Source organism: Schistocerca piceifrons, chromosome 4 (genome assembly GCF_021461385.2).
Source record: "Schistocerca piceifrons isolate TAMUIC-IGC-003096 chromosome 4, iqSchPice1.1, whole genome shotgun sequence".
Taxonomy (NCBI): domain Eukaryota; kingdom Metazoa; phylum Arthropoda; class Insecta; order Orthoptera; family Acrididae; genus Schistocerca; species Schistocerca piceifrons.
This window is the reverse complement of record NC_060141.1, coordinates 376,703,097-376,730,144: the sequence shown is the minus strand read 5'-3', so window position 1 is coordinate 376,730,144 and position 27,048 is coordinate 376,703,097. Positions and strand designations below refer to the sequence as shown.

General features: G+C 43.2%; 1 protein-coding gene and 1 pseudogene across 1 annotated transcript in view; both read left to right on the top strand.

The window, feature by feature from the left end:
* The window catches only part of LOC124795854 (titin homolog), a 281,978-nt gene that overhangs the window by 199,690 nt on the left and 55,240 nt on the right, over positions 1–27,048 (top strand). The window lies entirely within an intron of this gene.
* LOC124797099 lies at positions 19,234–19,350 on the top strand (annotated as a pseudogene).

Sequence of the window (27,048 nt, the reverse complement as noted above, 5' to 3'; positions counted from 1 at the left end):
ATACCCAGTAAATTGCTACCGTGATTTTCAACAAGAAAAGCTTAAGAATGATTCTCTCTACGTAGAGAAAAATGTTTTAGAAGGGAATCAGGAACTTCTATTTTACGTGACCTAGCCCCTTTCACGCGGAGCAGATGACAGGACTATAGGCAACACATGCTGCACACGGCCACGTCCTGCCTACTCTCAGGGCGTAGCCAATAATAAAAGACGCGTAGTGTGTCTAGGAACCGTCAGCGAACATTCAGTCTCTAACAAAAGTTGTTCCCCATGACGTGATCTATCACCCCTAGATGTCGGACGCAACGACTTTGAGACACCCTGCAAATAATAAAAAAAATATTAATTATAATGTTTATATATACATGAATAAATAATAAATCTGATGTGGCTCACAGTTTGGTTCAAATAGTTTCATTTGATGGCACTTCAGTGACGGGCGGGTTAGTTGGCGCTGTCACCAGTAATCGAATCCAAGTTCACAGCGTGAAAAGTATGAATGCTGCCATTCAACTACAGAGAAGGACTCTTATATTTAGCAACCGCCCAAGAAAAGGGAGACGGGGAAAAGGGGGACGGGGAGGGGGAGGGGGGGGGGGAAGGAGTCGGGTGCTGAGGTTCCAAATTATATGTTCCTTGTGTGCGGGAATGTTCTCGAACTCGCCCGGCTACCAGCACCCGCACATGCACCCCTGTGGAAAGATTACACAGGTTGGACAGGATGTGAGTCTGAAATATTGTCCACATGGCTGTGTACATGCACTCCTTAGTATGGTCCCATCTAGGAAATCATAGACAGAAAACTCCTGAAGAGTAGTTTGGAGCAGAGTGGGAACAGTGCCGCGGTCAGATGTCCGGAAGGAAATCTCTAGGACAGCCTGGACGGGTGGTAGGCGTGCCGGTGGATTATGGAACCAGCGACGACAGTTTGTGCGAGGGCGCAAGGATGTCTTGCTGTTGGGGAACCTGCGATTGTTTCTGAGCACTGACGACGTCTCCTGGGCTAGCCGCGGCGTTCTTGTTCTTGTAACGCGCATAAGTCTTCATCAGAGAGGTCAATTTGATTATAAAACTCAGCCACTTAAGGTACTTTATCTTGTTGATTTAGTCTGTAATGTAGGCCCTAGGTGTTGTCTGTCAGCGCCGAAAGCTAGGCTGCATAAGAGTAGCTAGCAGTCAGTCACATTTGCTCCATGACGTCATGTTGCCAGTGTTATTAGGTTGAGCTTGCCACAGATGGTCAGTTTCCCGTGCAAAACAAGTGTTTATGGTCGTTTCTGTTTGCACCTCTCAAAGTGAAATTTTATATGGAACTTGTTCCATCATTTTTAATGGTTAAGAAATGGGCGGCTGAGATGATCCGTGTGATATATGTGTAAAATGACATGAGCAACAGCCCAAGAAAAGGGGACCAAGGGGGGGGGGGGGGGGGGGGCGGGATAGAGGCAGGGTGCTGAGGTTTCAAATTATATGTTGCTTGTGTGCGGAAATGTTCTCGAACCCGCATCCGTACTTGCGCCTCTGCGGAAAGGACATTAAAAAACTGCGACATTTGAAAGCAGGACTAGTGTTTTCTGCGTGACAATTTGCGGTTTAAAGACAGTCTGTAGTCATTAATAATAAAACCGCTATATTTCTTCGAGCTGAATTTCCAGCATAGGACGCATACGATCTTAAGTACTGGTCAAATACAAAAGCGTTGTGCGGCAGAGAGAAGTTCCTTGTGCTGAATTACCCTACGTCTCCTGTCATTGTGCCACTATCCCGTAGCCCTGACCCTGCCTAGTCCGTTTCTTAAGTAAATTCCGTACTTTCTCAGTTCCTGTAACGTTTTAGACCTTCAAAATACTTCTTTGTCAGTAATTCAACAAGGGGCTAGTAAGGAAAAAAGTTATGAACATTCTTCCCCAGAGTTTTCCAGTTTTCATATTCTTCGTCAGTTGCCTCATTATCGTTTTGTTACTCACCATCTATCTGCAACTGCGACTCTTGGTGGAGCCCTTTTGATGATTTCACGCAGCGTAAAAAAAAGTAGAAGGGACAGATATGTCACATTACACTGGCTGAAAAATATCGGGGGCAGGTGGCTGCTTCGCTCTACTCCCAACGTCCAACAACTCAACAACTCGACTCGCAACGGACACGTGTCCTTGGCGACTTCCGTCGTCTCGCACGCCCATTATTAACGTGGCAAAGAAAAGACGCCACGCAGCGCAGAATATCGTCCTTGTGTTCTGCCTTCGCGAAACACTTCGGTTTTACATGGGCGCTTGCAGCCACTTGGCTACCTAACATCCGTATTGCTATACAAGGAAACTAATTTTTTCCTCTGGTTCACAACTTTTTATTTTAGATGACAAAGATTTCATTTACAATTCCATTCTTTTAATGCTATTGTTTAAAAAATTTTAATCATATATTATAGTTTACTATGGAACAAAGAATCTACAACCACCAAAGAAATTGAGTGGTAATTCGGAAGACACCAACATCACACAATGTTGACAGTGGCTTAAGGCGAGACTCCACCCTAAAACTTTAATTATTTTCAAAAAAAATTTAATGGCATATTGACATCTTTGAAGTGTTTGCTCTTGGACGCCAAAATGATTTGGCTGCATTCGAACTGCAAGTATTTGGTGAAGTGCCAGAACCCCACAGAGATAATATTCAAACTCCTCTTAGGACGGATGTTGGGTCGAGGCAGTACCTGACTACAGAAACTTGAATTCTGATGCACTTCTGGCAAGATGCACTGGTGACAAGAAATAGAATGCAAACAAAAATTCTGCAGTCGTTTGGTCCAAGTGTCCCAAAGCACTCTTCTTTTATCCAAACAGAAGATACGCTGATGCCTTGTAGAAGCTGTTTCTCAGTTCAGTATGGGATGTCTGAAGACTAAAGAGAGCAGGAGACCCAGCACTCCTTTATTTTCTCCCAGAGGAAGATCTGCTTGCCTAGATATCAATGAAGCAGTCCACCAGATGCTGCCTGGAGAAGGAAAAATTCAAGAAAAAAACTACAATGGTCTTGAAATTACAAGAAGAAGAAATCTTACAGGTGAGGGGCAAACGTATGGTACTGGTGAATTTTAATGAGTATGCGTCTTATACTACATTTTTTTTTAAATCAATTTTCCCATAAGTTTGTTTTCCTAAGTTCAATGCCAACTTTTTTATGCTAAATATTAACCGATCTCAAAGAAATTTTTGCACGAAGTAGTCTTGAAGTATTTACATTTTTCTATGCATGAATATTATCGTAAATGTAGTCGGCCCAATTTATTATCAGATTTATGCACCGATAAGTAAAGAAAATTTAAGTTTGAAAATTGAAAAAAATACTGGAAGTAAATTAATAATATTTTTTATAAAATAACTACATTAAACTATTAACTACGTCTTGTAAATGTACCTAAAAATTTGGAATGTGAAAATTAAGATCTGAGTACCAAAAGTTGAATTTCAAGAATACAATTAAATAACACATTAAAAAGTCAAAACTCGAAAACCAGTGAAGTTATGGACTTCAGAACTTGAGTATTGCAACATCTTTACATGACAGACACGAATTTAAAATTTCGTTGACATCGGATTAAGCATAAGAAAAAATTTTGAGTGTAGTGTTCCCCTAAACAGATTACAGAACAACTCCAAGAGTTTCTCGCGCAGTGCTGCTCAGTTATATAATTTTACCAGAAATCCCCCTGAAGTATTGAGGAAATCGCTGAAATATTCTTGTATTTCTGCTGTATGAAAAACACATATTTTTTCAGTATTGCCTCTATGCCTAACGTGAAATCTACGAGAATTTTTTTTTTCTGTAACAGAACAGTTGTAACTCGACTTTACGTCGTGTAAAACAAAAAGGCGTGCAACACAGGTAAAACTGTGCTTTGTTGTGTAATAATTACAATATCGCACCAAAATCCCGTAGCGACGCCAGTTAACATGAAAACAACATCCAAAATACTTCCGCCGTTTCAGAAGACGATTGCGCGAAAACTACAAGAGAGACAGAAAGTAGACGCATATCAACGGTAAGATCACCTCTGGAAATTCTTAACTCACATTATAGATGCACAATATGGGTACCGTTTGTGACGTGGCAAACTTCAGTCCTGCGTAAAGTCGATGACACGATTTGCTTGGGAAACCTGTCCAGTGGACTGTCTGTCTGCAGTTGCGAACTAATTTCATGCTACAATACGGAGTCGATGGTTCGTTTACACGTTTTGGGCACGCTAGTCCGCTAGTGCAAGTACGCCACCGCACTTATTATGAATGAATTTTCGAGAGCTGCTCTACTGATATGTAAAATTTATTTGTGTCTTCTACTTTTCATGGTGTCACACTGTGAAACCTCGGAAGTATTCATGAATAACCCTGCACTCATGTGCAACATAATTCGTTGCCTTCTCCAAGCACATCAAATCAACAGTGCCTCCGATTCGTATAGCAGTTTGAGCGATATTTGTACAAATTCAAGAGCATTCGACCAACGGATCGTCGTCGAGAATAGTACGCACAATGTGCCAACAAAGTTCACACACTTGCCGGTCACGACTTTTTTCCCTTTGTCGGGATCCTAACTGGCTGTATGGTAGAACGCCGACGCACAAAAGCACTGTGTCGTCAGCGGCTACGGAGGCAGTTTCTTTAGATCAAAAAATGACCGACATTAGCCAGATTAAACAAGGAATTTTACCTGCAACTGAAACTATAATGCCGGATATATTCCACAAAAAACGTACTGAGACTGAATATCGTCTTGATACCTGTTCCATGGTAAATGATGCACGTATCGAACCGTACTGAAATTGATATTAAACTTTGTACCTTTCTGAAAATTGTAGTAAAAAAGTGAACAGTCCTGTGCAGTCTCCAGGAGACGAAAAACATTATGTGTCATGGGTGACCTTACGCATCCTTACCACCCTACCCCAGTAGCTGCTTTTTAAATACGCTACCGGCCATTAAAATTGCAACACCACGAAGAAATGCAGATGATAAACGGGTATTCATTGGACAAATATATTATACTAGAACTGACATGTGATTACATTTTCACGCAATTTGGGTGCATAGATCCTGAGAAATCAGTACCCAGAACAACCACCTCTGGCCGCAATAACGGCCTTGATACGCCTGGGCATTGAGTCAAACAGAGTTTGGATGGCGTGTACAGGCAGAGCTGCCCATGCAACTTCAACACGATACCACAGTGCATCAAGAGTAGTGACTGGCGTATTGTGACGAGCCTGTTGCTCGGCCACCATTGACCAGAAGTTTTCAATTGGTTAGAGATCTGGAGAATGTGATGGCCAGGGTAGCAGTCGCACACTTTTGTATCCAGAAAGGCCCGTACAGGACCTGCAATATGCGGTCGTGCATTATCCTGCTGAAATGTAGGGTTTCGCAGGGATCGAATGAATGGTAGGGCCATGGGTCGTAACACATCTGAAATGTGACGTCCACTGTTCAAAGTGCCGTCAATGCGAAGAAGAGGTGACCGAGACGCCTAACCAATGGCACCCCATACCATCACGCCGGGTGATACGCCAGTATGGCGATGACGAATACACGCTTCCAATGTGCGTTCACCGCCATGTCGCCAAACACGAATGCGACCATCATGATGCTGTAAACAGAACCTGGATTCATCCGAAAAAATGACGTTTTGCCATTCGTGCACCCAGGTTCGTCGTTGAGTACACCATTGCAGGCGCTCCTGTCTGTGATGCAGCGTCACGGGTAACCGCTGCCATGGTCTCCGATCTGATAGTCCATGATGCTGCAAACGTCGTCGAACTGTTCGTGCAGATGGTTGTTGTCTTGCAAACGTCCCCATCTTTTGACTCAGGGATCGAGACGTGGCTGCACGACCCGTTACAGCCCTGCGGATAAGACGCCTGTCATCTCGACTGCTAGTGATACGTGACCATTGGGATCCAGCACGGCGTTCGGTATTACCCTCCTGAACCCACCGATTCCACATTCTTCTAACAGTCATTGGGTTTCGACCAATGCGAGCAGCAATGTCGTGATACGATAAACCGCAATCGCGATAGGCTACAATCCGACCTTTATCAAAACGTGATGGTACGCATTTCTCCTCCTTACACGAGGCATTACAACAACGTTTCACCAGGTAACGCCGATCAACTGCTGTTTGTGTGTGAGAAATCGGTTGGAAACTTTCCTCATGTCAGCACGTTATAGGTGTCGCCACCGGCGCCAACCTTGTGTGAATGTTCTGAAAAGCTAATCATTTGCATATCACAGCATCTTCTTCCTGTCGGTTAAATTTCGCGTCTGTAGCACGTCATCTTCGTGGTGTAGCAATTTTAATGGCCAGTAGTGTATCTGTGATCCAGCGGGTACACCATAGATCACAAAACGGACGATTCACATCACGCCGGCCAGTGTGTCATCAGATATGCTAGTAATGCCTTCTGGCGAATTGCTTTGTCTCTTATCAGCAAATGATAATTTTAGAATGAATCTTTCACTCTGCGGAGGAGTTGCGATGATTTAAACTTCTTGGCAGATTAAAATGGTCTTGCACCGGGACTCAAACCCATAACATCGCTTTTCGCCGGAAAAGTTCTTACCGTCTGAGGTATCCACACACGAGTATCCACACGACTCACAGCCCGCCCTCACAGCTTTACCTTCGCTGTACCTTTCTCCTGCTTCCCAAACATCACAGAAGTTGTACTCCGTCCCTTGCGAGACAGGATAAACCATGACATTCAATACCACCAGTCACCTTTGACCAATGACGTCGTATCAAGCCCCAAGAAGCTACACAAATGGATTTCAAAATGTCGACCAATAACATCACACGTTCTCATGGCAGCAAAATCTACAAATTAAATATAGAATCGTACAAATTCTTTATAATGAATACTGAAGCTAACGGGACAACCGTGGGAAAATGAGAGTTTGGGGCGGAGACAAATTAAATCTAGAATAACAATCGCGAAATCACGACAATAGTAAAGTACACAAAACGAAACAACTATGGAAACACGAGACAACATTAAACTCAAAATCCAAAAAAGGAAAAAACTGGTGCAAATCATCCGTAATTGGTATCGAAAACATCAGTTGAGCTATAAATCTCAACTTACAATTTCTATAATAAAATGTAAATGCGAAAACTGAAATTATTACAAAAAGACAAAAGGCGGTACCAATACACATAGCGAAAAATCGCGAAAGATGATACCGACACACTATTGCTTTCCATTCATAAACGCCGGATTCGCGCATGGAATATCTTACAGGGGACTCCTAACAGAAATAATATGTCGACATAACTATAAGAGAGAGACTGAGTCTCAATCTGTCAGGCCTCGTACTGCACCTGGTTGGCCGCCACAAACTGTCACACCCCATCCACATGGGTCCGTCGTATGACCGCTCAGGCGAAACTTCATCAAACTCACATGGCTTCTATAATGTTCTTCAATTGCACCTATATTTTGTCAGAATTTAACTATCGATTCCTGATCTTCCCTCTCTCGCTACAACATAAGACTTATAAATGCATTCGTTCGTTACTAGGACAACCATAGATAATGTTTAATCTCTGAACGACTAGAAGCTTCAGCTCGTTAAGGGATGACTTTACTCATCACGCCATGGCTGAAATCCAACTGGTGGTATCGAAGGATCAAATTGAACCTGCGGGACTAGCACTTCTGGAAGAGAGGATATTGCGGAGAAACAGCTTGTTAGCCACAACCTAAGGGAGTGTTTACAGAGTGAATGTTTTACTCTACAGCGAAGGATGCGTTGACGGTAAGAGAATGGTAATCGTAGAGGTAAAGCTGTGAGGGCGCGTGACGAATCGTGTTTGGATAGCTCGGACGGCAACAGAGAAAGGCAAGGTTTCGGATTCGAGTCCCCGTCCGGCAAATAGCTTAAATCTACCAAGAACTTTCAAATAGTAATTCGTTAACAGGAGTACTTAAGATACGATGGAGGGTGTGTGTCACGTGTTAGAATGCTGTTACTATTGCCGAAGGAGCATATCGCTGAAGAATTATGAGGAGAACGGGGTCGTACACACATCTAGCAGCAGATTAACGTTGCTTGCATTTCATATTGAGTTCGGTGGCTATTCGGTGAGGTGGTCTGATTGCTATCTGGAGCTCACGCATTCGAATCTCATTACCGCGCAGTATTTTACCTCGGTAGGAAGGTTGAAACTGGGAGCACTGAGGCTCGCAATGACTGTTCAGCAACTGTTTTAGTGAAATGTAGCTGTTGTGGTTCCGAAAGTAGACATTAACGGTCGGAGGAGCGGTGAGGCAATCTCTTGCTCGTTAATTACTGGTATGGAATAACGCCTAGGGCATGAAGGGAGTGGAGTCGGGTAGCAAGCGTTGTCATACAAGAAAGGTAGAGGCATGAAATTTAGTTTACGTTTTAATTTTTATTATTCGATCCTGTTACTTCTTAAACTCCTGTTACTTCTTACTTTTTCTAAGTAGTCCAGTATCTTCGTAATAACAATAATATCCTCAATAAGTAAGAGACTTCACAGCCCATTTTTGGATGCCGTTGCAACCACCTCAACGTTTGTGGCTGTTTTACATAATTTTTCAGGTATGAATGTCATTTTAACATGTAAATAAATACAGAAAATGTCTCTACATTACGAAGTTGATCCAAAAGAATGGCAGTTTCTTTCTCCCTTCATATGTCATGAATTGGAGGTGCATCTTTCAATATAAGAACACGATATTTCTTTGTGCGTCTGACGATACGCTCGAATACAAAGAACACGCTATTTATGATTATTAACTGTGTAGCTAACATGTTATGACTCCACAGACATTAGATAGAGAATTTTGTCACGTGGACCTAAAATGGAAAGAAGTGCTTTTTACAATAATCGTGCCCATTAAATGTTTGTCCTTTTCACCGCCAAGAAGAGTCGTACAGACGACTGTACCATATTATCAAATGGCTACACGAACAGCAGAAAGGCTACAATTTCCGGACAATTTATGCAGTGTTGGGAGATAAGCATCTACCCCCTTCCCCTTCGCTCCGCCCACGGGGGCCAGAATCTGGACAGTAGGGTATTAATCGCAGCTATTCCTGGACAGACTGCGAGGTCAGTCGCACTAGACGCTTCGTCACGCGAACCCCATTTCTAGGATACGGCTGCGACGGTACAGCAGGAAGCTTCCTGGACAGACACTGCTACTATCTACTCGAATCGTTCCAGATATCTTGCCTCCCTTGTATGCTCGAGAATTATTCTAAGATTTGCAGGTCACCTCATTTGTCATTTATCAGACAGAAATTACATTCCAAGCCAGCCTGTTCTATACATCCGAAAAGTCGGTACCTGTCTATTGCGCGTTGTCTGTTAGTTTTCATGTTGTTACCCAGAACTTCCGGCTTCCGCACGGAAAAACTGATCTGTCCAACACATAGCTCGGAGCCCAAAACTGGCCACATTTTCCTCATGGACATCTATGAAGACAATCCCTGACGTTGAAAAAAATTTCCGCTGTAAAGAAAACGCTGTGTTCGTTAGGTAAATAACCAGTATGCTTCCTTATCGTATCTTTAAACGGCAGTGACGTGTTTAGTTGTTGGTGACGAACGAGGAGGAAAGAGGTGAGACTTGGTACAACTACTTATCCTAGTTTCCTCGAGAATAATCATCGTCCAAAGTAGCCATCTTCAAACAGACCCAAACAGACGTCCGAGGGCACCAGGTCTGTACTATAGGCAGGAGGAGGCAATGATATCTAATCCAGTTTTACGATGAGTTCTCGGATTCTCAGACTTGAGTGTGGGCCTGCATTGTCGTCCTGCAACATTTCCTTTGGATTTTTGTCACACCGAATATACAGGAAACGATTCTTCACTTTGTTCACGATTTTCACATAAGCATTTGAGTTAGTTTCTGATTCTCTTGGCAACACATCCACGAGAGTGACACCGTCACTATTCCATAATGCTGTCATCATGACTTTGCCAGAAGGAGGCTGCCCTGATTTTTTTTATTTCTTTTAGCTAGATGCGGACTATGTCACTCCAGTGATGGCCTATTTGTCTCCGGATCAAAGCGATGCACCCGAGTTTCTTCACCTGTAACGAGCCATGACAGAAAGGCCTCTCCAATGGCCTCAAAGTGCTCCACCGTTACAGATGAAATAGCTTTTATTTATTGTAGTCCGTTGTGAGCAATCATTAGATCTAACTTAAGCACGCCTTTGAATATCCGAGAGTCTCAATCATTGCAGACGCACTTCTTATGGTCGGCGACTGCTGTAGAGCCCGTAGTCGAATTGTGATGAGCCAATCTGTACGATTAATGTCATCCGCGCGATTCACCATGCCGGGAGGGGTAGCTGTGGTGTCACCGCCAGACACCACACTTGCTAGGCGGTAGACTTTAAATCGGCCGCGGTCCGTTAGTATACGTCGGACCCGCGTGTCGCCACTATCAGTGATTGCAGACCGAGCACCGCCACACGGCAGGTCTAGAGAGATTTCCTAGCACTTGTACAACCGACTTTGCTAGCGATGGTTCACTTACAAAATACGTTCTCATTTGCCGAGACGATAGTTAGCATAGCCTTCAGCTACGTCATTTGCTACGACCTAGCAAGGCGCCATTATTCAGTGACTATTGATATTGTAAATAATGTACAGACAAGAGCTACGTTCAACGTTAATGGATTAAAGTTAAATATTCTACCAGTTACCTCCTTTTTTCTAAGTTCTCATTTCCTTGTCCTGTTCCAGACCTCACGCCAGCCTGCGTGAGCTTAAACGCGTGCCTTTCGGCTTCCTCTTACATTAGTGGGTTGGCCCTCTTGCCAATCCACAACAGTGGCTGTGACAGGGCATCCCGAACGTGGCCAATCATGGAGCTCACTTTCTGTAGTTCTTGGCGCTTCAGCTCTCTGCATCGCAATCACACATTGTGAACAAAAGTTTATGAATGTTCACCAAGGTTCCTTTTACACAACCAAGAACTCACCACAGTACGTTGCTTGTAAAGAGTGTCTTGCGTAGACGCCATTTTAGTGTTTCATAACGGCTCTGCCATCTGTCGGAATTGTTCGAAACTTCGCACACGCGCAGAAAAAATAGCAAATTTGAAGCGTCTAAAAAACGTTTACCTATATACGAGGTATGAGAAAAGTAATGAGACTGACAACACGATCTCACAACGCTGTGTTGCTCTAATTGAGTTGACTGGTGTGTTCGTTCCTTCCAGATGCTCAGTCCGAGTTTCAGCTCCGTACAGCTATCAAGAAATTTTTGAGAGCACCATCAGTGAAGTTATGTTTTTGTTGTGCGATATGAAAACGGAAAAAACGGAACTTACATTACACCATCACGTCTGCTGATAAGCTTGGGGAGTCCGCGAGTATGACTTTTGAAAAGTTGAAACAGGTAATACTTCTTATCAAGACTACAAGTTTTTCATTGGCACAAATTATTTTTGGAAGGCCGAGAAAACGCTAAAGATGAACCTCAGTCAGGGAGACCGTCAACTTCAAAATCCGACGGAAACGTCGAATGTGTGCATGCTTCCGTGAGATCAGACCGAGTTTTAAAAGTAAGGATCATACGTGATCTGCTAAACAGTTTCACCATACATCCAATTTTGACCAAAGATTTGCACATGCGAAAGATTTGTGCCAAAATGATGCCGAGAAACCTCACAACTGACCAGAAGGACAATCGAAGAAACGTGCGCGTTGCTCTTGACAGAAATGCCAGTGACTACGGATGCTTCAGCCGTGTGATTACAGGTGACGAATGCTGGATTTTTGAGTACGATGATGAGACAAAGCGGCAAAGTGAAGAGGAGCAAACCATAGAGCAAAACAACGCTGAATTGTTTTTTGTCAGTAGGAGCATCGTTCATAAAGAATTTGTTCGTCCAGGACAAATTACCAATTAATTGTTTTAGAAAGATGTCATTGAAACGCTCAGGAAAAATTTAATAGAGTGAGACCGGAGATTGTAGACAAGTGGATGCTGCATCACTATAACGCTCCATGTTACATGGCCGCTTCCATCACGGAGTTTTCGACCTCCAAAGACATTCCTGCTGTTCCACAGACCCCCTGTTCACCTGATCTGGGTCCTTGTGGTTTCTTATTTTACCGCAATTGAAAAATGTAAAAGGACATCATTTTGGGACTCTAGAGAACATTCAAATGAATGTGATCGATTTATTAAGGGCCCCACCAGTTGAAGCCTTTCAGCGCTGCTACCAAGATGGGAACAACGATTCCGCTGGTGTATAGTTGCCGAAGAGAACTACTTTGAAGGGGACAATGCTGTTGTTTGAAAAAAATAAAATCTCTGGCAGAGAAAAAAAATCAGAATCATTATTTTCTCATACATCTCTTGTATTAACTGCTATAAAAAGATGTTGGGGCATTATTTATCGAACAATTCTCGCACTTCCGGCAGTAATATCCACTTACATTGTTTTTAACGTAGGTCCCTGCACAATATTATTTCAACCTAAAAGCACAATACTTTCTAATTAGACACACTCATATTCGGGAACAAGAAAAACAAATAGTAAAATTTGCGTTTGTTTCAGTAAACAACATAATTAAAAATGTATTTTTTTACATTATCTTTGTCTCCTTTGTGCAGCCAGTGTTCCATAGCTCCTAGTGTTACTAACATAATTTCACAAATAATTTCATAAATACACCAGCCATGAGCTGTTGACAGTTTCGGCAAATCAGTTGTGAACCGTCTTGTACGTCCATTCTGTTTCCTTAGTGACAGGACATCTATTAGTTGGCAGTAACTGTAGACAGGTTACTGCATACATTGCCTGGCTTTTTCACGGACGTGAACAAGCTTTTGTGCAGTGCTTTCGAGAACAAGTGTAGCATTAATCATTTCAGCCTTGTGCACTCTAATATTCGTCTGCTTTGCTATCGAAATCCTTTGATGATATTCGTAATCTGTTTTTATTGCCTAAGCTTCGAGATAAAACGGCAAAGGGACGAAAACGGGAGAGAACTCGACGCACAGTAACCGCCTTACAACTATGCAACACGCTACGCATAACCGGCAGATGAGTTACATAACACTGATTTTAAGTAAATAGAATTTCTTGAAAACCGACTTCCCTCGAACTTGCAGAAGAATATTATGCTCCCACAGAATCATTTATTTGTCATCACATCTCTCAAATTTTCTTATTTAAATGAACTGCTTCTTCTTTCTTTGTTACCTGTTATTTCATATAAGCTGTGTTGCGATGTACATTCTCTTGCTCCCTACATTATCTCAGCCTCTCGCACAATTTTTTATTCAAAAAATGGTTCAAATGGCTCTGAGCAGTATGGGACTTAACTCTGAGGTCATCAGTCCCCTAGAACTTAGAACTACTTAAACCTAACCAACCTAAGGACATCACACACATCCATGCACGAGGCAGGATTCGAACCTGCGACCGTAGCGGTCACGCGGGATCCAAACTGAAGCGCCTAGAACCGCACGGCCACACCGGCCGGCTTTTATTCATTTAATTCAATTTTCGCCACACATGTTTCTTTCTCCACATTTTTCGCCTTATCTTCCTTTAGTTCTTTCTCTTTTTGCGTAGATACACTAAATTAATAAGCTAACAAGACAAAGCACCTCTTCAGATATTTTGTTGCATACGGAAGGGTAGAGAGAGTCAAGCGACCACCACTGCCACCGTCGATAAAACTTATTTTAACAAGTTCATTGAGATGGCTATTTTTAGCGTCATCTGCGCATAAAGTGTTGTATTTTATAGAACGCCTTTCCCATGCTGCACATGGTTTTTTATTTCATTTGTCCACCCATACGTGTCTCACCTTTTAACAAGGCATCTCCATTGCCTACGTTGGAATATTACATGGTTTTTTCGTTATCATATATTGGTTATAGTTTTAAAAACTGTTCATGGAAGTTTCTTGTAATAAAATGGAAATGTACTTACAGGAAGCATCTTATTCATTACTTGAAAACCTTGCAGCTTTTCCTCATGTGGAAATCCGGTTGAAATCCTCCACCTTCGTAACATAACATTTCAGCTGCCATTTTCGCTGTCTAGAATGCCATTTGTTTCTGTAAGTGTCACCAGTTTAATAGTGTTGTTTTTATCGGGCAGTATGAGACGTAATTTTATGCTTATGCGAGAGACATTCGATAAGTAATCCAACACATTTTTTTATGAAAGCAGGTTGATTTTATTCAGGATTACAATACTCCATGTTATTCCCCACTCTCACGCTGAAAAACTCTGTTTTTCTATATCATCTCCGTTCAACGCGACGGCCTTACGTCACATTACTGGGAGGTCCTGTATTCCGGCATGGTACCACTCTACAGATCGACGTCGGAGCCAACGTCTTATTGCATCAATAACATTGTTTCTAATTTTATTTGTCCACCCATACGTGTTTCACTTTTTAGCAAGGCATCTCCAGTGCTCCGCGCGGAGTGCATCTTTCATTGGGGCAAATGGAAGTCGGAAGGTGCGAGTTCCAGGCTGTAGGGTGAATGAGGAAGAACAGTCCATTGAAGTTTTGTGAGATCCTTTCGGCTGCTTAGACTTGCGTTTGCATTTCTGTGCCAACGAACACACTGAAAACGTTTTTCAGTTTCCTGGCGGTAGCATAATATAAGTCAGAGTTTATCGTTGCACCATGGGGAATGACACCAAACGTAATAATCCATTCAGAGTTCCAGGAAATATCGGACAGGCTTGGGCGACCTTGATGCGATGATGACAGACGCCTCGCCCAACGACTCACCGTGCTTTTGATCACTGTCAGGTCTCAGTAGATATTCTGCAAGCGCCTCTGAATATCTGCCATGTTCTGGTCTTTTACGACAAAAGAAGCTCAATCACAGCCCTGTTTGGAAAGCACCTACGTTACAGACGCCATTTTTGAAGCCAATTATAGCGTCGGCACATATTGCAACTTCATGAAACAGTAGGGGCTGAAGCGCGGATATTATACGATGTCCCACAACAAATTCCGCATTTTTTCAACCGAACTTGGCCGAGAAAAAAAGTTTTTTGCATTACTTACTGAGTTACCCTTCGTATAATCAAATAGTGTAAACAATGATTGCTTAGTCATAGTTACTTGGTCATTTCATAACAGTTCCTTTTCTGCCTTTATTTTGTATATGTGATAATTTTCTTCAAATTTTAGCAGAAGTCTTTTATTATTTTCACTGTATTTTCACATCTTTCTCTCTTGTGGTTGACTTGTGACTCACTTCTCTTAAATTTTTTGCAAAACCACTTGTAACCTACTACTCTTTGAGACTAATTTTGTTAAATTTATAAGTATACTGCCAATTTTGTGCAGCGATGTTATTATTCAGGAATGATAATTACGGAGATACTACCTCCGAGTCCAACTTCGGTCCCGGTGAAATCTCCTCCATTACATCCCTAATTAAACCCCACTCGTTCGCAATGCGAGCCCATTATCTTTAGGGGGGACGTTCATGAAATTGACCCAAAACGTCGATTTTTAATTTTTTTATTTATTCGTAGAACACATAGACATTAAGCTCCAAAAATTTTAATAATGGAATCGCATCCGAAGAGCCTCAAAAATAATTAAATGTGTAATGCGATCTTCAAGCCATGTTCACTTTTTGAAGCAACGCTTCAATACTAGCTCCGTGAGCAACTGTTCCGTGGATTATTATTTCCAAACAAACTTGCAAAATATACATCTAGAAGGCTGCGATACATACTCTGTGGTTTTATACTTATAGATCATCTGTGACTCTGTTACGCATCTTAGAAAGAATAACAAACCAGATGCTTTTTTTCTGAGGAAGCAATTCTTGTTTCGGCACATTTTCATTTGCTATAGTTATCAGCTAATGAGAAGGTACTGAATAGAACTGGGGAGAAGAGGAGTTTGTGGCACAACTTGACAAGAAGAAGGGACCGGTTGGTAGGACATGTTCTGAGGCATCAAGGGATCACAAAGTTAGCATTGGAGGGCAACGTGGAGGGTAAAAATCGTAGAGGGAGACCAAGAGATGAATACACTAAGCAGATTCAGAAGGATGTAGGTTGCAGTAAGTACTGGGAAATGAAGAAGCTTGCACACGATAGAGTAGCATAGAGAGCTGCATCAAACCAGTCTCAGGACTGAAGACCACAACAACAACAACAATAGTTATCAGAATTGCAATTTATGATACAATTATTCTAATTAATGATAGGAAAGTAGAGAGGATGAAGGTATTACACAGAGCGAGCTTTAAGATAGGAAATTTTGCTCAAGACATTTTGAGAAAAATAGATTTACAGCGCTTCTCTGCAGGTCAAAAGTCAGTTGAAGAACTGGTAAAGAAAGGGAAAAGAGGATACTGAGTACAAAGCTGGGGCCTTCTGAAGGGAAGACAAAAGAAAAATCTTCACGTTGAACTTTAAATTGCATTTCCTGAAAATTATGTTTTTAATTAAGTTCAATCTATGAAGATAGAATTATGAAATTTTGTACACTTTTTTTACACAACCAATAAATGTTGTCTCAAGAGTAAATTTTGTAATTCTAAAAGGAAGCTGATATATGGGGCAGAGTGCTTGGAATTTTGTACGAATATTATACTAACAGAACTATAATTTACAAAATATTAAAATACTCCTATTCGTTATATTGAAGCTTACTCTATGCAAAGAGATTAAACAGAGAAAACTTTGTAGAAATCTTTTAAATAGTTTCTGAGGAAAAGGTATATAAATTATTTTTTTAAATGGAATTTTTAAATTTCATATAAGTTAAGAATATATAAGTCATGAAAGTTAAATGCATATAATCAAAAGAACTTAATAGTAAATGTGTTAATTTCATGTAAAGTATAGTACAAAATGTCATTGCCGTATCTTCAAAATTGTCGATTTGGTGCTTTTTTTTTAAACTGTATGTTCTTCATGAATGTGCCCCCTTAAATACTGTGACATCTCGCTCGGTCTGACAAGCGGCCGTTGGAAATACGGCTCGCTCGAAAATTCTTATCGTGGATAAGGGGCGCATGTTGACAGATACAGTGACGAGCCAATGAAACCTGTAAACCTGCCTAATATCGTGTAGGGCCTCCGCGGGCACGCACAAGTGCCGCAACTCGACGTGGCATGGACTCGACTAACGTCTGAAGTGGTACTGGAGGGAACTGATACCATGAATCCTGTAAGGCTGTCCTAAATCCATAAGAGTACGAGGGGATGGAGATCTCTTCTGAACAGCACGTTGCAAGGCATCCTAGATATGCTCAATAATGTTCATGTGTGGAATGTTCGGTGGCCAGGGAAAGTGTTCAAACTCAGAAGAAAATTCGTGGACGCACGCTGTAGTGCTCCAAAAGCCATATTGATGACGTTTCGTTGAATGGTTCGCACGCTGCCACTTGCTCATTGCCCAGCACTGAAATCCACAGCAATCTGCGGAAGGGTTGCACTTCTGTGAAGTTGAACGACTCTTCAATCGTCGTTGATCCCGTTCTTGCAGGACCTCGGATGTAGTCTTTCAGCATCCCTAGAGATGTCGGTCGATCACGATACACTTGCGACTTCAGGTAACCCCAAAGCCAATAATCGCACGGACTGAGGTCTGGGGACCTGGAAGGCCAAGCATGACGAAAGTGGCGACTGAGCACACGATCATCACCAAACGACGCGCGCAAGAGATCTTTCACGCGTCTAGCAATACTTTTTTTTTGTTCTAATAAAACCCCATGGCATTCCAAGCATGTGTGTCAATTTTTACCTCTCTATCTATATTATTCCGTGGTTTATTAAGTTTTCAAATTTATACTTTTTGATCACCCGCTATGTCTGTATTTGAATACGCATGCCTAAAACAATTTCTTCGGCGCTTCAGTGTAAATGGCTCTGAGCACTATGGGACTTCTGAGATCATCAGTCCCCTAGAACTTAGAACTACTTAAACCTAACTAACCTAAGGACATCACACACATCCATGCCCGAGGCAGGATTCGAACCTGCGACCGCAGCGGTCACGCGGTTCCAGACTGTAGCGCCTAGAACCGCTCGGCCACTCCGGCCGGCCAGCGCAAATACCGTGTGTTTTACACGGACGTGCCCCCTTAAATACTGTGACATCTCGCTCGGTCTGGCAAGCGGCCAATGGAAATACAACTCGCTCGGGAATTCTCATCATGGATAAGGGGCGGATGTTGACAGATAGATGTCAGTTGCTCAGACGTGGGAGAAGAGATCGGTGACGTTGTGCAGCTGAGATCAATTGAGGCAGCTTCATCGACGGCGCATTACGGAAGACGGAGGCAGCGCTGCATACGGAAGGAGAAGGGTCAAGTCTCCACGAGAGCCGCGTGTGATTGCTGGTCAGCGTCGGTATTTTTAGTGCGCCGGCACTCGTTCGTAGTGCGCGCTGCGGCGGCGGGGGCGGCGCAGGCGGCCGGCGATCAATGCGTGCCGGCGGCCGAGGCGCGAGCGCCGGCGTGGCGCGGCGGCGGCCGGGGCCCGGCCAGTGGGCAGGCGACAGGCCGGCATGCGGGCGTCGGGACGGCGCGGCCGCCGGTGAGCTGGGCGCCGCTGGGCTGGCGATGCGCGCCGCGCCCTGGCGCGCCTCCGTCGCCGCCGCTTCCTACCTGCTCGCCGTCACTCTCCGGTGTGTACACTGCGCACCCACCGCACCCGCCTCCGCGCCGCACGCTACGCACTGCCGGCACCGCTTCCAGCTGCCACCGGTGACCGTCTGTCTCGCCTCCGAGTCTCCTGCCACATTCACATTCCTCAGTTCGAGCGCTAGTAGTTGACGTAACCGCTGATAGCAACACGCGTAGACACTAGACTTGACTCAAGTCTGGCGCTAGCCCGTCTCCAGGGGTTTTCGGGAGCCGTGCTGTCCGCAACCGTTCGAGGGTATGTGAGAAAACCCAACCGAGGATGTTCCGCAGTGTGAAGAACTGGTCTCTGCATCTGAGTATGAACGCAGTTAAAAAAAAAAGTCTTGGGGTGACAGATGACGCCGTGGGAAACAATTTTTGTGTTGGAGACGAAATGTTCGCTGACGCTTTCCGGCGCTTGTTTGAGTCATCAGTCTTCTGGCTGGTTTGTCCCGGTCCGCCACGAATTCCTCTCCTGTGCCAACCTTTCCATCTCACGAGTAGCACTTGCCCCATACGTCCTCAATTATTTGTTGGCTGTATTCTTCCTCTAGGCAACGGCCTTGCCATAGTGGATACACCGGTTCCCGTGAGATCACCGAAGTTAAGCGCTGTCGGGCGAGGTTGGCACTTGGATGGGTGACCATCCAGCTGCTATGCGCTGTTGCCACTTTTTGGGGTGCACTCAGTCTCGTGATGCCAATTTAGGATCTACTCGACCGAATAGTAGCGGCTTCGGTCAAGGAAAACCCATCATAACGTCTGGGAGAGCGGTGTGCTGACCACATGCCCCTCATATCCGCATCCTCAACTGAGGATGATACGGCGGTCGGATGGTCCCAATGGGCCACTTGCGGCCTGAAGACGGAGTGGTATATTCTTCCTCTACAGTTTTTACCCTCTTGTACCACGGAAGTTATTACCCCATGTCTTAAAAGATGTCCTACCATCCCATCCCTTCTTTTTCTTTCAGTGTTTTCCACAGGTTCCTTTCCTCGCCGATTCTGTCGAGGACCTTCTAATTCCTTCCCTGATCAGTCCATCTAATTTTCAACATTCTTCTGTAGCACCGCATCTTAAATGTTTCGATTTTCTTGTGTTCCAGTTTTACCACAGTCCATGTCTCGCTACCATACAACTCTGTGCTCCAAACGTACATTCACAGAAACTTCTTCCTCAAATTAATGCCTATGCCCTCCTTGCTCCGTATGTCCTGGGTAGCAGAATTCCTTAACTTCGTCTACTTCGTCATGCTCACTTCTGACGCTAAATTTCTCTCTGTTCTCATTTCTGTTACATCTAATTACTTTCGTCTTTCTTCGATTTACTCTTAATCCACATTCCATACTCATTAGAATAACATTCAACAGGTCCTGTAATTCGTCTTCACTTTCACTAAGGACACCAATCTCATCAGTGAATCTCATCACTGATATCCTTTCATCATGAATTTTAATCCCACTCTTTAATTTATTTATTTTTTTTTTTTGTTTCCTTCACTGCTTCTTCGATTTACTGAAAAAAAATGTCGTGTGACTAGGGCCTCCAGTCGGGTAGATCGTTCGCCGGTTGGCAGAAGTCTATTAACCATCTTTTATAACTGAATCGTGAACTATTCCAGTATAAAGATGTTTTGCTTAAAAGTTCCATCTTTGTAGACGTTCATCTCGGACATCAAAGGCGCATAGATCTCTCAAAGTCAGTTACTCATGACGGTGACGTTAGTGCTTTCGTGATACGCTTCTACCACAGTGGCTCATAAAGAAAGCTCTTCGTTTCAGAAATACTGACTCATTGGCCAGAACGTTTATCATCAGCCGTATTTGCTACTTGGACAGTTCGCTTCCATCATTCACGCCAACAGTTGGCGACTTAGCTGAAGAAAGCCTACCATTCCTCGTATTTACCTATTTCGCCATCGCAAATAACATGCCTCATGGCTGCCTATGGGTTCTGTAAACAGCACTGCTGGCTACTAACGCAGAAGTTCTGAGTTTGATTCTGATGATCAGACCTCTAGCACTATGGGGTCGAAGGGCCTGTAAAGGGTCTACTCAGCTTAGGTGGGTCACATTATGCCCCATTTAGATAAATAAGCAATGCGTTGAAGAGTCGTCATATGCATGTCATTTTTACGTAACTTACGTGTGAGCTGCTCGCTGCAGACGCCAGTTCTAGGAGACGCTCATCATAATGTGTCGTCGGCATACGTCGATAGCCTAGACAACCGTTATAATCGAACGAACGTATGTGAAATACCGTTCGTTACTCTACAAGTGTTTTACAATTGTGCGTGAAGCGTAATGCAATGACCGCTCCACTTGCATCGGAAACGAGGGTCAAACACGGTGCTAATCCCTATGACGAGTTAATGACCTTTGCTCCACCGAGCGAGGTGGCGCAGTGGTTAGCACACTGGACTCGCATTCGGGAGGACGACGGTTCAATCCCGTCTCCAGCCATCCTGATTTAGGTTTTCCGTGATTTCCCTAAATCGTTTCAGGCAAATGCCGGGATGGTTCCTTTGAAAGGGCACGGCCGATTTCCTTCCCAATCCTTCCGTAACCCGAACTTGCGCTCCGTCTCTAATGACCTCGTTGTCGACGGGACGTTAAACACTAACCACCACCACCACCACCTTTGCTCCCACTCGTTGTGCAGCCTGAGTGGGGTTCTTGTTACTTTCGCAGCGTCACTAAGTTAAATGTCGGACAAATTTCCCATTTCCGTATCATGCAAATTCGAAAACAATTGAGATTTTTGATCGCACAGAAGAGATAACACGTAATTGACAGTCATCTAGTGTAGATGCGCCCCCTCTCTTCCCACTGTGAGTTAAGGTGCCGTTGCGGCATCAGCAACAACATTGGACCACACAGAAGATTGCCAGAACAAATATTGAACGACCAAATAACTCCAACCGAACACAATCTGTTCAAGAGCGCTACTCACGCTGTATCAGTGCAACACTGCTTGCATGAATGCTTTCTTGAGTTCTAGTCCAGGCATACCCTGTCGGGCGTTATTCATGGTAAGCAAAAGCTCAAGATATTAGTGATATAAAAGAGTCTTTCCTGCTACGGTTCTACTGTCAACAAGGACAGGTAGCTGTAATGCCGACCGTTCAACACGAGATCTTGCGATCCACACGTGTTTAATGCTAAGATGGAAACAAGGCATCACAACCCTTACGATAGGTTAAAATCATGAAACGCTGGGAGCTATGTGCAGGATCTCAGTCTTATGGATGCATTTGTCTACCAACTGAGTTATCCAAACACATCTCGCGAGCTACATAGGAGCTTAATTTTGTCACTTCTTCGGCAAAGCTTTATTCTGGCAGCATATCACAACTGTTATTAGTACCACACCAGCTTTTGTGTTAACCAAGCAACATTAGCGCTTCGGACAGTATGGTATCGCAGCAACATCTCTCACTCTGGAGTTCATGGTGCAAAGTACAAACTTCGGTGACAAGTTGGGACAGTGTACCGCTCCGGCGTTTGGCCTTGAATCTCTGACTTTCATAGGCAGTACTGTAGCAAATAAGAGGTACAAAACTTTAATCTGTTAATACTGCTCTCTGCTCTCATAGACCTCACCCCTGAGCTGACAGTTTCTTGAGATATAACCCATTTCAACGTCACGTACTTCTTTCCTGCTAAAGGCACGCGGTACCTTCTGTTAGTAGTTTAGAGTAGCAGAAGAAACAAAACGAATGTTTCACCATGTTCCCAGAGGCACGTTTGTATCAGGAACGGAAGGCTAATTCTCAAGTTCTCGACAACGATATGTTCTTTAGAAATAAATAGTAGCTGGGGATAAACGGCGAGGGAAGGAAGAAACAGTAGTCTGTCTAACGAAATATTCCGGCATATGTCCACAATTATCGATGGGAACAATGGAAATCGTAAATCAGAAACGGGGTAGGCACGGTTTTTAATCCCATCTCTCTCCAATATGATTCCGTTTCCCAAGCATTCATATCTGTCGATACGTGATGCTATAATTTAGGTGGTGGAAAACTGCACACGAAAGAAAGGAGTTTCAGACCGACTCATGACTTTAACTTGTCACTGCTGACCATAAAGTGTAGCTTACACACAAGCCCGGAAATTTCCATGCAAGACGATTTATTTTTATTGAGATCTTGGCATTTTAAGAGGGATCTTATATTCCATTTGTTTAGGACAAATGGCGCTATTTGCATCATACTTACAGCAGAACAATAGCTTGTCTGCTACCAAATAACCTCAAACAGGCTGTGCTCATACCTACCTCCAATCAAAACTCTAAAGAGCCCATCTGCATTAAGATTATAAGCAGCGAATATTATTGTTTCATAAAGGAACTAACACTGTTTACATGAATCTGGCGCTATCGTTGCACGTACGAAAAATACCATAAATGAAGAGTCTGCTACTTTATTTTCACTGAACATTTTTTCAACGATAATCAGGTAAAGTTTTATCTCACACAACATACATGTTTTTGTTCGCCGTCACCATGTGAAAGCCGGCCGCGGTGGCCGTGCGGTTCTAGGCGCTCCAGTCCGGAGCCGCGCTGCTGCTACGGTCGCAGGTTCGAATCCTGCCTCGGGCATGAGTGTGTGTGATGTCCTTAGGCTAGTTAGGTTTAAGTAGTTCTAAGTTCCAGGGGACTGATGACCACAGCAGTTGAGTCCCATAGTGCTCAGAGCCGTTTGAACCATTTGAACCATGCGAAAAGACACAAAATTATAGCTGGAACCAGTTACTGTGAGAGCACGCAAGCTTCTAAACACGTAAAATGCTTGCAGCAAATATCCACTACAGCACTCCCACGTGCCACTCGTGAGCTTGCTGTTTAATTGTTCTGATAATTGTGAAACTTAATGCTTTATTGTCAGTCAGTCGTTTTCAGGCAGCTTCCAGCTTTCTCACAGCACTTTTCTCCACATCTTTTACCTATACAATTTCGGAATGTACTGTTTCTGAAATATTTCCTAAGTCAATTTTCGTATCTAGCACGTTTATTCAGTTGAAGGAAGTTTTGTTCCGCTGTGTGTGTGTGTGTGTGTGTGTGTGTGTGTGTGTGTGTGTGTGTGTGTGTGTGTGCGTTTTTTTTTTCATTTAAGCAGAATTATTAAGCTTCTTCAGCTTCTCCAAACGTTATGCTTTTAAACACGTTTTGCGGTCTTTCCTGCCGCTCCACAGTTACTCCTGTCTCTTTTTTATTGGTATTTAACTGGCTAAGCAGGTGTGGATATGATGTGATTTATTTTGTATGTGCATTGCGTTCATGGTCCACAATTTTCTTTATTTCTATTGTAACGTGGCATTTGTCCCTGTATCACATCCCGTTGTCGCCAGTATTCCAAAGAACGAAGGTTAGTCAAGAGTTAAATGGTCGTAGACACCGTCTTCAAAAGAGACTTCGAATTATATTAGTCCATTCAGACGAGGAAGGGAGAACGAATCGATCGGGAACTTTTAGAACAAATGAGCCCTACTTCTACCTTGAGCAATTTAGAGAAAAAAGAAACCACGGAAAATCTAAACCAGTGTCGCTGAACGACGATTGAAATTAGTTTCTCCGTAATAGGGGACCAGTACTTCAAGTATTCAAGCATCACCCACGACATCAGTATTCACCACACATTATTCCACATCGTACTGTCTACAGCTTTCTCTAAGCCAAAACGCACTCCTGTTAGGGAGAAACCGGGTTTAAATCTCTGTCCCGCCATCGTTATTTTTCCGTGGGCTCTCTACATTATTTAGGGAGACGTGCATGAAATGTTGGGAGAGAGGCCCAGCTAAATCTCACCTTCTCATTATGTCCGCTCCGCCAGCTGCGCGGTTCCTAGGTTCGACTAGATGGCTTATAGGCGCGTCCCGAAAGCCAATTAAAAAAGATCTTTTTTGAGGCCGTAGTGGGGGCGGCAATGAAAATCTCACGTCAACTTTGTAATTCACAGAATATACGTTATTATAACAGACAATATTAAAGCGCCCACCAGTCTTTATGACCTCTCTGAATGGAACGCTTTGCATGTGTGCATGTCCGGGATTCTCCAATATGAAACAAGCGCCGCACATGTGTATGACTTCATTCAGGGAGTCCACTACCGCGCTGGTCGAAATTATTGCGTGTCAGTCAGTGAGTCAGTGAGTCGTGATATTCTGCAACGCATTTAAAGACGATGTTACTGTGTTCAACTAGAAGTTGTATCAAAACTTTTACAATTCATATGTTTAGCGGCATGCCGACAAGTCGAAAACCAAGTGTCAGAGAGAATTTAATCTTTTGTGAAAGGAAACTATGCTGAAGTTCATCAACAAGATCTCTCTTAGTGATCATGTAAATCAAAGAGATTGATAAGCTACCTAATCATATGGATCAAAGGAAGGTAAAAACAAAGTTGACTTCCATCTGCAAAGTAAGTAAAGGTGCAATGACGTTTAATGTGTTTAATATTCGAGTAGCAATAAAAGGTCAGTTTTTTAGGAATCCGTCAAAACAGTTAATACTATTTCTGTGGAGCCTTTTTGCCAGGCTGTCTATCTGCCCGCCCGAATACTACACAGGGTTGGCATGTTCAAAATAGTGTTAAAGACACTCCTCAGTACACTTTCTAAACGAAACATGGTTTTGTTAGAGTGTTTTAAACAATGATTAAAACAAATCGGAGTACGGGGTAAACCTCACGTGAGGAGGACAGGTAGAGGGTCCAACCACACCTCACGAAATCTCAACAACATGGAATGGAGGTCCAAATTTTAAACATTCACTTAATTAATGGACGTCCATTATGACGAATTTCGGAGTTATTATTTCCTTCCTCCATGCTTCTGAAACTCCGAAGGCGTTCTATCTCCATAATGATTTCGCTATCGACGGGTCGTTAAAATCTTACTGGGGGACTGATGACCTTAGCTGTTTAGTCCCCCTTAAACATCCCAACAACCACCACCATTAAAATCTTATCTATCTTCCATTCAAACCACAAACTGCAGAGGTAAGCGAGTTATTTCTAATTTTTTGATATTTTATTAAGCCTGATGTCACAACTACTCCTTGGATTCTGTATCTTAGACAAAACCAGTCAGAAACTGTAGATTGCCACTTTCCCTGTCGTTTCTTTCAATTCACTTCATTTTCTCACAGATTATAAACTCGACGGGCAGTATGAATCACTCCCCGTAGGTAGTTTGCTTGCAGTCGACAGCACCTGTCTCTTTTGTGGCCCAGCGCACTAGCGACTGATAATAGGCAAAGCGTATCGCTTCAGTAATGATCAATTAATTGTGTTAATTGCTAAAATCGCCATAGAAACGTTAACAGCATCATTACATTATTTTTAATGCAGGGATAGGTACATCGTTATTTACTTGCGATAGTTCAGTTGAGAAGATCGTTACACAATATTCTCGTCCGGGCCGCGTTACGACTTACGTTAAGGTCTTGCCAACGTCGAAATTCGGGACCACCAAGTTTGAGGACGACGAACTTCTCGCAGCAGAAGCAAAAGCATCACGCAACTATCGGAGGTGGATCCTACCCTCCTCTCGCGTTTCATGTTACGCGGAGGGTGAATGTTCTCATATTCCAGTGAAATGTATTACCTTATTGAGAAATATAAATAGTGTTACTTATTTATTTATTTCAACAGAACAATGTTTACACTCGAGGGTCAGCCCAGAGTCAGATGGTTCAAATGGCTCTGAGCACTATGGGACTTAACTTCTAAGGTCATCATTCCCCTAGAACTTAGAACTATTTAAACCTAACTAACCTAAGGACATCACACACATCCATGCCCGAAGCAGGATTCGAACCTGCGACCGGAAGGGGTTGCGCGGCCCCAGACTGTAGCGCCTAGAACGGCACGGCCACCGCGGCCGGCAGCCCAGAATCTACCTGTGCGTGTGTGACAAGGCATTTATACTCGTATATCATACTGGCTTCAACCTACACAATTATCTACAGTCCTAGATACAGGTGTACGGGGCTTAATCTACACAGGCTCAGAAATTAATACTCTATGTTCAGCTGTCACATCCGTACAACGCATGAAACTTGTTAATGCATTGTCTCGTTCGCACTTTTGTAAAGAAATCGCCAGGGAATACTGATATCAAATTTTTATAGGAGACTGAATATTATCAGTTCCATTGATTAACTAATCTCTTATAATTATGCGTAGTATGAGGGTAAAAATGTTATTCAAAGCCTCAAGTTTGCGTCCTTGATTATATTGATTCTTTTGTGTGTATCAAAGGAGGTGGCGTCTGGACATCCAGATTTAGATTTTCCATAGTTTTCCTCTAAGCAGTTGAACCGAATGGCGACACAGTTTTTTTTGAAAATGCAACGGCTTGTTTCC